Genomic DNA, 8,716 nt, shown 5'->3' with positions numbered 1-8,716 from the left:
GCCAGGATGGTCTCGATCTCCTGACCTCGTGATCCACCCGTCTCGGCCTCCCAAAGTGCTGGGATTACAGGCTTGAGCCACCGCACCCGGCCTACCAATTCATATTCTTAAGTGCCCTAGAATAACAACTCACACAGCCACTGAAGAATCCCCATCATCCTATCTCAAGCATAGAGGAAACACATAGCATACGTAGCCACACAGCAAACACAGAAATGACTGTCAACAAAGTGGAAGAGTTTAGCTCACAGATTAAGTTATCTGAATATATGTATAATGAGTTATAAATAATAAATAATTGAGCCAGGTGAAGTAGTACATGCCTGTAATCCCACCTACTTGGGAGGCTGAGGCAGGAGTTTGAGCCCAGGAGTTTGAGTCCAGTCTGGGCAGCATTGCAAGATCCCATCCCCCAAATAATAAATAAATAAACAAACTAACTAATTAAGTAATCAATAATTGAATGAGAAAAGTTAGCTCATATTTCAGTATGTTCCATCTTAGTATATATACTTCTAGGCAACCACTTAGTGACAAAAATTCTGTAGAAATTCATCATTAAAGTTCATTATGTAAATAAATGTGAAGACTAGATAAGAACCACAGAACACAATGACATTGGGGAAAATGCCACAGTAATTCTTTGAAAAAAGAAATGCAGGCCGGGTGCGGTGGCTCATGCCTGTAATCCCAGCACTTTGGGAGACCGGGGTGGACAGATCACAAGTCAGGGGTTCGAGACCAGCCTGGCCAACATAGTGAAACCCCATCTCTACTAAAAATACAAAAACAATTAGCTGGGTGTGGTGGTGAGCACCTGTAGTCCCAGCTACTCGGGAGGCTGAGGCAGGAGAATGCTTTCAGAGAAACTTCTTGATCACAAGGGCAAATCTGAAAGTTGTCAGAACAAAGTGGAGTCACTTATGTTAAGGTAACCCTGACAAATAGAGCCAGGAAAGCCATGAAGAGAGGACTGTTATCCTTGTATGCCCAAAAATGAAAAAGACTCCACAAAAGCCACAACCTTGCATAAAGGTCTTCACAACCTTAAACAAAAAATATTTCTGCAAGGAATGCTGCCCAGCAACTGCTGGTCCAACCTCGGACTAATGTCACCCTTGTTGCTGATCTTTGCAGCCAAGGAAAATTCTGTCAAAAGAATATGTAATCCTCCCCATTTCTGTCTTCCTTTATCTCCCTGAATATACACATAGTTTAATATGGCATGTCTATTCCCAATGGCAATGCTCTATTCCCAAATAAACAGTGTTTACGACCGGGCGCAGGGGCTCCCGCCTGTAATCCCAGCACTTTGGGAGGCCGAGGTGGGCTGATCTCGAGGTCAAGAGACGGAGACCATCCTGGGCAACATGGTGAAACCCCATCTCTACTAATAATAAAAAATTAGGCCGGGCGCGGTGGCTCACGCCTGTAATCCCAGCACTTTGGGAGGCGGAGGCGGGTGGATCACAAGGTGAGGAGATCGGGATCATCCTGGCTAACAAGGTGAAACCCTGTCTCTACTAAAAACACAAAAATTAGCCGGGCGTGGTGGCGGGCGCCTGTAATCCTAGCTACTCAGGAGGCTGAGGCAGGAGAATGGCGTAAACCCGGGAGGTGGAGCTTGCAGTGAGCCGAGATCCTGCCACTGCGCTCCAACCTGGGCGAGAGAGCGAGACTCTGTCTCAAAAAAAAATAAAATAAAATAAAATAAAAATAAATAAAAAATAAAAAATTAGCTGGGCGTTGTGGTGCACGCCTGTAGTCCCAGCTACTCGGGAGGCTGAGGCACAAGAATTGCTTGAACCTGGGAGGCAGAGGTTGCAGTGAGCCCAGATCATGCCACTGCACTCCGGCCTAGCGAGAGAGCCAGCCTCAGTTTCAAAAAAAAAGAAAAAAAAAATTGTTTCCCTTAGGAAGCTTTCATATGTTTGTTAGTTAGGTTAAAACTTCTAATAATTAAAGTTATACAGTTACAGTGTAAAATTATTAGTATTAGCAACATAAACATTGGTGTAAAAATTATTATTACAGAAATTAAATTAAGTATGAAAGAGATTAAAGACTGTCCAAGCCAAGTCATTGAAGTCATAAATTTAAGCTATGACTAACAGGATGCCGAGCTTCTAGAGGGATTTGTTTTTAACAAGGGGAGGGCCCCGTTTCCCCTTCTGACACGCGCTTTGTCGTACTCCCTCCTTGCTAACCAAGAGGAGCAGAACACAGAGCAGCCTGGCGGTGCCCTAGCAACAAGCCTCCGTTTCTCCTTCCTGTACCCTGGGGCTCCTGAAACTCACCTGGTAAGCGCTCCAGAGAAGCAGCAAGTGGTGACTTCAGGGGAGGACGGGCCAAATGGGAGAATCCCCTTAGGTCGGTTTCTCTGGTTCTCAGCTTCTTTTGAATAATGCTCGCAGTGAAGGAAGGCTTTCTGAGAACTAAGGGAAGTAAGCTCTTAGGATTTCCGGTCGCCATGATGGTTGTGGGTGGTCCACAGGGTCAGTGCAAGCATCTGGGCAGTCTTTAATGTGGGCAGGAAAAAACACGATTACACTTACTTCTGCAGAGTTTATAATATCCTTGCCCATTATTTAAAATAAACTATCTAAGACATAGGTAATAATATATTTTAAATAAAGTTGAAGCAATATATGAAATTTCTCTGGAATTCATCCAGCCACTCTCGGCTGTTACCACTATCCAGAAACGTGTTAATCCCCCTGCATGATTTATATGTTTGGTTTGTATTTTAAATATTATTTTCTGTATATTTAAAAGTTGTATTTCGTTGGTATCCTGCTATGCATTCTCATGCAATTTGATTTTTAATCAATATTACTTTTTTTTTTTTTTTGAGATCGAGTCTCCCTCTGTCACCCAGGCTGTAGTGCAATGGCACAATCTCGGTTCACTGCAACCTCTGCCTCCCGGGTTCAAGCGATTCTCTTGCCTCAGCCTCCCGAGTAGCTGGGATTACAGGCGCATGCCATCACGCTCAGTTAATTTTTTGTATTTTTAGTAGAAACGGGGTTTCACCGTGTTGGCTGGGATGGTCTCCGTCTCTTGACCTCGAGATCAGCCTCCCAAAGTGCTGGGATTACAGGCGTGAGCCACTGTGCCCTGCCTTGGTTTCTAAATACTATTTTGAATACAAGGGAGCCAAGGATCTGTGGAGAAGTGGTTACTTCCAGGGCTGGGGCAGGGAATATACAAGATAACATTGGAATAAATTGTGACGCCAGAACATGAAGAAATATTCCAAAAAGGCTGGGGCATGTTGACTGAACACAGAAGACAAACATGCATGACCTCAACCTAATCATGAGAAAACGTCAAAGAAATCCAAATTCATAAACATTCTATAAAATAATTGACCGTGCTCAGCGAAAGTGTCACAATCACAAAAGACAAGGAAAAAATAAGAAATTGTCGCAGACTGGAGGAATCTAAGGACAGATAACAACTAAGTGCAATGTGAGATCCTCGCTTAGATCTTGGAGAAGAAAGCGGACATTTAGACAAATGTAGACAAAATTCAAATAAGGTCTGCACATTAGGTAATGGTATGATATGCTAACATCCATTTCCTGGTTAGATAATTGTATTACATATACTGTTATGTGTATAATTATTATATTACAGTTACATATACAGCTGTATATTATATATAATACAATAAATGTATATGTATGATATATAATATGATAAATGTACATATACAATTATTTTATATATAACAACTATTATATATAAATACAATTATATAAAGCTAACATTAGGATAAGGTGGTTGAGGATTTATACGAATCTTTGCTATTTTTTCACGTTTAAAATTATTTCAACATAAAAAAATTATATGGGTCATGTAGTTTTTTTGTACAGTTTAATTCTAGGCACCATAGTTTCTATTTTAATGGGTGTATTTTCTTCTTTCATGGAATTGGGATAGTCTGTAATATTAAAAAGCTATTCATTTTTGTATATTAAGATTCTTCTGGCCGGGCGCGGTAACTCATGCCTGTAATCCCAGCACTTGGGAACCCGAAGCAGGCAAATCACCTGAAGTCAGGAGTTTGAGACCAGCATGTCCAACATGGTGAAACCCCATCTCTACTAAAAATACAAGAAAAATCAGCCAGACTTGGTGACGCATATTTGCAATCCCAGCTACTTGGGAGGCTGAGGAGGAGAATCGCTAGAACCCAGGAAGCAGAGGTTGCAGTGAGCCAAGATTGCACCACTGCACTCTGGCCTGAGCAACAGAGGGAGACTCCGTCTCAAAAGAAAAAAAAAAGATTATTTCTCTAACTTACTGGTTTATCTTACTTTTGTAGCTTATTTCAGGTGATTTGTTGTGTTTGTCTGTAGGGTAAAATAACATGTCTGGTGAGTTACAGTTTAATGTCCTTCCGTTCAATCACCGTATTTCAAGTTTATTCCAATATTTTAACTTAAATAGGGAAGATCATACTTGGTATTTTCCTGACCTCCGCTGGAATGATTTCATAGCGTCCACATGAAGCACAAGGATAGCCTTTGGCCTGAGAGAGACGTATTATGCCGAGAATATGTGTAATCCTTTTTACTGAGGAATTGTGGGTGCAGTTTTTTCCCCCCCAAGAATGATTGTTAATTTTGGTCCATCATTTTCCTTTGATTGTTCTTTATCTCAAACAAACAAACAAACAAAACAAAACGTCCTGGTCTTCTCACCTATTTTCTTGTAGTACCTTTAAGCGATGCTCCGGTAATATCTTTCTCTTAATTATTATGGAATGCATGGGACTGTTCCATGTCTGATTATATGCAGAACGTGCTTTCTACAAGTGAGTTTTTGTAGTATTTCTGTACTGTCACACTAGGCCATTTCTCTATCTTCAAGGATCTCCCATCCACCCCTGCCTCTACCACATCTATCTCCTGCTCAGCCTCCATTCCAACTGCCCAGACCTTACAGCTCTTGTATTCAGACTACAGATAAATCACCGAGTATGAGGCTTTACTCACAGGAAGTTCCTCTTCTGGCCTTTCCTGACTTCTTTATGTTTTCTCACTCTGCACTTCCTCCCTGTTCCTCCGCCGTGCTCCACCCTGACTTCACCCAGTTTTGTCAGCCAGTGAGAAACGTTTGGATCTGTGAATTAAATCTGTCTCCTCGTTATTCTGAAAATGGAGTTTGCATGGACTTTTCCATTCACCTTATTGCTTTCATTGATACTCAGTAATAGGCAAGATAAACTTATTTCCCATTGCCTTGTTCATTTCAGAAGTACCAGGTAGAATTTTACCAACAAGGCTTCATACATATTCCCAGTAATTGTTGAGTGATTTAATTGTATATTGTCTTGCTATTACTTTGATCATATATCACATTATTTCTCATTTTTGAATACCTGGACTTATATAAATTTTATGTAATTCATGTTTGTATTTATCCAAGTTCTCAGAAACTACAACTGCTGAAATTGACCATAACTCTCCTAATACAGGTGTAATTAAAGTGAGAGATGCTTTTTAGCTCATGAAAAAAAAGACTGTAGATCAAGTCTCAGTAACTTGTAGTTAATCCTATAGAAAGCCAAAATAATGTATAGCTTCTTTAAATTCTTATAAGGAAAAAACTCCATTTTGTTTCTTGAAGTGAGGTATTGCTTTGTCACCCAGACTGGAATACAGTGACACTTTCACAGCTCACTGTGACCTTAAACTCTTGGGCTCAAGGGATCCTCTCACTTCAGCCTCCCGAGTGGCTGGGACTACTGGCGTAAACCACTGTGCCTAGCTTCATGAGAAAAAAATTAAATATATAATGGTACTAGGTAAAATAATACTAAATAAGAAATCATTTGAATGCATACTATATTAACTCTGGAATAACAATACTTAAATAAAAGAAAAGTGTTTGTTGTAACAAAGGGAAGCTTGTAGTTCAGAGGATAGCTAAATTAAATTTGTTGCAGGCTGTGAGAAACATAACAATTAAACATAAATACATGAAATATGTATATTTTTATTGAAAATTGCATAGAAATATTTGGTTTGTCTAGTTGGAATGTGTGAGTGATTATTATACATATAAATAAATATTCAGTTATTGCTGATAAATTCATTGGTGGTAAAATAAAACATTTGTATAGGGTTTTGGAATTCAAATCTTTAAAATCATTTCTCTGAATTCCCATTAGATGATTACTGCTACCAACAAAATTCTAGTAGGTAAACACAACCACCTTCTAAGAACTTGGAACTCTCAGGCCAGGTACGATGGCTCATGTCTGTAATCCCAGGACTTTGGGAGGCCCAGGCAGGCAGATCACCTGAGGTCCGGAGTTCCAAATCAGCCTGAGCAACATGGAGAAACTCCATCTCGACTAAAAATACAAAATTAGCAGGGTATGGTGGCACATGCCTGTAATCCCAGCTACTTGGAAGGCTGAGACAGGAGAATTGCTTGAACCTGAGATCATGCCATTGCACTCCAGCATAGCAATAAGAGAAAAACTCTGTCCAAAAAAAAAAAAAAAAAAAGAACTTAGAAATCTCCAATATTAAATGGCCAGTTGCCTCAGAATAAAAACAAGCCAAACTATTTCAGCCAAGGTGAACTCTGAATAATTAATTCAATTGTTTCATTTTCTTCTTCTTTTTTTTTTTTTTTTTTTTTTTTTTTTTTGAGGTGGAGTCTCGCTCTGTTGCCTGGGCTGGAGTGCAGTGGCCGGATCTCAGCTCACTGCAAGCTCCACCTTTCGGGTTCACGCCATTCTCCTGCCTCAGCCTCCCGAGTAGCTGGGACTACAGGTGCCCACCATCTCGCCCGGCTAGTTTTTTGTATTTTTTAGTAGAGACGGGGTTTCACCGTGTTAGCCAGGATGGTCTCGATCTGCTGACCTCATGATCCACTCGTCTCGGCCTCCCAAAGTGCTGGGATTACAGGCTTGAGCCACTGCGCCCAGCCTCATTTTCTTCTTAAAGAAGTTGTGAAGAACTTCAAAATGATATGACTGTAGAACAATAGTGAGATGTAAACAAAGAACAAAAACCACCACATAAGAAATTGTGAATTTCATTGAGCAGCTTTACTGTTCGTCTTAATATGGTGCTAACTAGGAGTTGGTTTTGCATTGCTCAGTAGCAGAGATATAATTATGGTTTGTTATCTGTGGTGATATAATATACAAATATACCCTCTCTAGCTTTGTCTACTGACATAATTAGGTGCATTGTCACTCCAGCAGCAAGAGCCTGATATATCTGCCTAGAATTCATGTTTTGATTTGTAAATCTCTAATAGTAATTGTGAAGAGCTCAACTCAGTATGGAAACTGATCTGGTCACATATTTTTCTTCAGCCTCTTAAATAAATGGCACAGAGTCTGAGGTCACACTATGCTGGACACACTGTAATTGCACAAACAAAACTGTAAGGCTTTGTTCCAAGATGGTATTAAGACTTGATCTATGGATAAGATCAACTTGTGGGTGATTCAGAGGTGCCCCCACTAGTTTCCTGCAACCAGAAATTGTAAACCTACTTGTGTGTTTAAAGATGCTTGAAACAATATTGCAGAGAGAGGATGATGAGACAGTGGAGGGCTGTATGATCCTGAGTGTTAAACACAATTTGATTTATTAAAATTAAGTTGCATTCCTTGGATACAAATAGTTTGTTTTAAAAAGTAGGCATAGTATTACCCTATTTTTTTGTTTTGTTTTGAAGACAGAGTCTCCGTCTGTCACTCAGGCTGGAGTGCAGAGGCGCAATCTCAGCTCACTGCAACCTCCGCCTCCTGGGTTCAAGCAATTCTCCTAGCTCAGCCTCCGGAGTAGCTGGGATTACAGGCGTGCGCCACCACGCCCAGCTAATTTTTGTATTTTTAGTAGAGATGGGTTTTTGCCATGTTGACCAGGCAAATCTGGAACTCCCGGGCTCAGGTAATCCACCTGCCTCAGCCTCCCAACGTGCTGGGATTACAAGCGTGAGCTGCCGCGCCCGGTCACCCTATTTTAATATATTTAATAAAACCGACTAGTTAAAAAGTTAAGATGGATTAATTGTGGGCGTTTGGATTTTGAGTGATTTATAATTCACTAATTTTCTGTTATCCAAAGCGTCTACAATGCTATTAATAATATGTATTTTTACTACTATATAAAAATCTTCAAAAATCACAATAAGATATCACTTTACATGTACCAGAATGGCCATTTTTAAAAGGCCTATAATAACAATTATATGTGAGGATATGGAGAAGCTGGCACCCTCCTACACTGCTGGTGGGAATGGAAATTGGCGCTTTGGAAAACAGTCTGGCAGTTCCTTGAAGGTTAAACGCAGAGTTACCATATGACCCAGCAACTCCATTCCTCAGCATGTACCCAAGAGAAGGAAATAATCTGTCCACACGGAAATTTGTACCTGAATATTCACAGCAGCATTTCTCATAAGAGCCCCAAAGTGGAACTCACCCAAATGTCTATCGTCTGCTGAATGGATAGAGAATATGTGGTGTCTCCATACGGGGGAATATTATTCAGCCATAAAAACAAAGGAGGTGCTGTTATGTGGTATAACACGGATGGACCTTGAAAACATTATGCGAAGTGAAAGGATCCATCACAAAGGACAATGTATTGTTTGATGCCTGTCTGAGTCACTTCGGGCTTCTTTAACAAAAGTATCATAGACCACGCGGCTTAAACAACAGGATTTATTTCTCACA

General features: G+C 40.4%; 2 long non-coding RNA genes across 2 annotated transcripts in view; one reads left to right on the top strand and one right to left on the bottom strand.

Moving 5' to 3' along the window:
• LOC105514813 overlaps positions 1–2,451 on the bottom strand; it is an 18,142-nt gene extending 15,691 nt beyond the window's left edge. The window contains exon 1 of the long non-coding RNA XR_001002227.1: positions 2,298–2,451. This is a non-coding gene — a long non-coding RNA (uncharacterized LOC105514813). The remainder of the gene's footprint in view (positions 1–2,297) is intronic.
• Positions 2,182–4,677, top strand: LOC105514814. Its single transcript, XR_001002228.1, has 2 exons — positions 2,182–2,300; positions 2,855–4,677. It is a non-coding gene; the product is annotated as an uncharacterized LOC105514814 (long non-coding RNA).
• The last annotated feature ends 4,039 nt before the right edge of the window (positions 4,678–8,716 follow it).

This window comes from Colobus angolensis, unplaced genomic scaffold (assembly GCF_000951035.1).
Source record: "Colobus angolensis palliatus isolate OR3802 unplaced genomic scaffold, Cang.pa_1.0 Scaffold25, whole genome shotgun sequence".
Taxonomy (NCBI): Eukaryota; Metazoa; Chordata; class Mammalia; order Primates; family Cercopithecidae; genus Colobus; species Colobus angolensis.
This window is presented reverse-complemented; position numbering and strand designations above follow the sequence as displayed.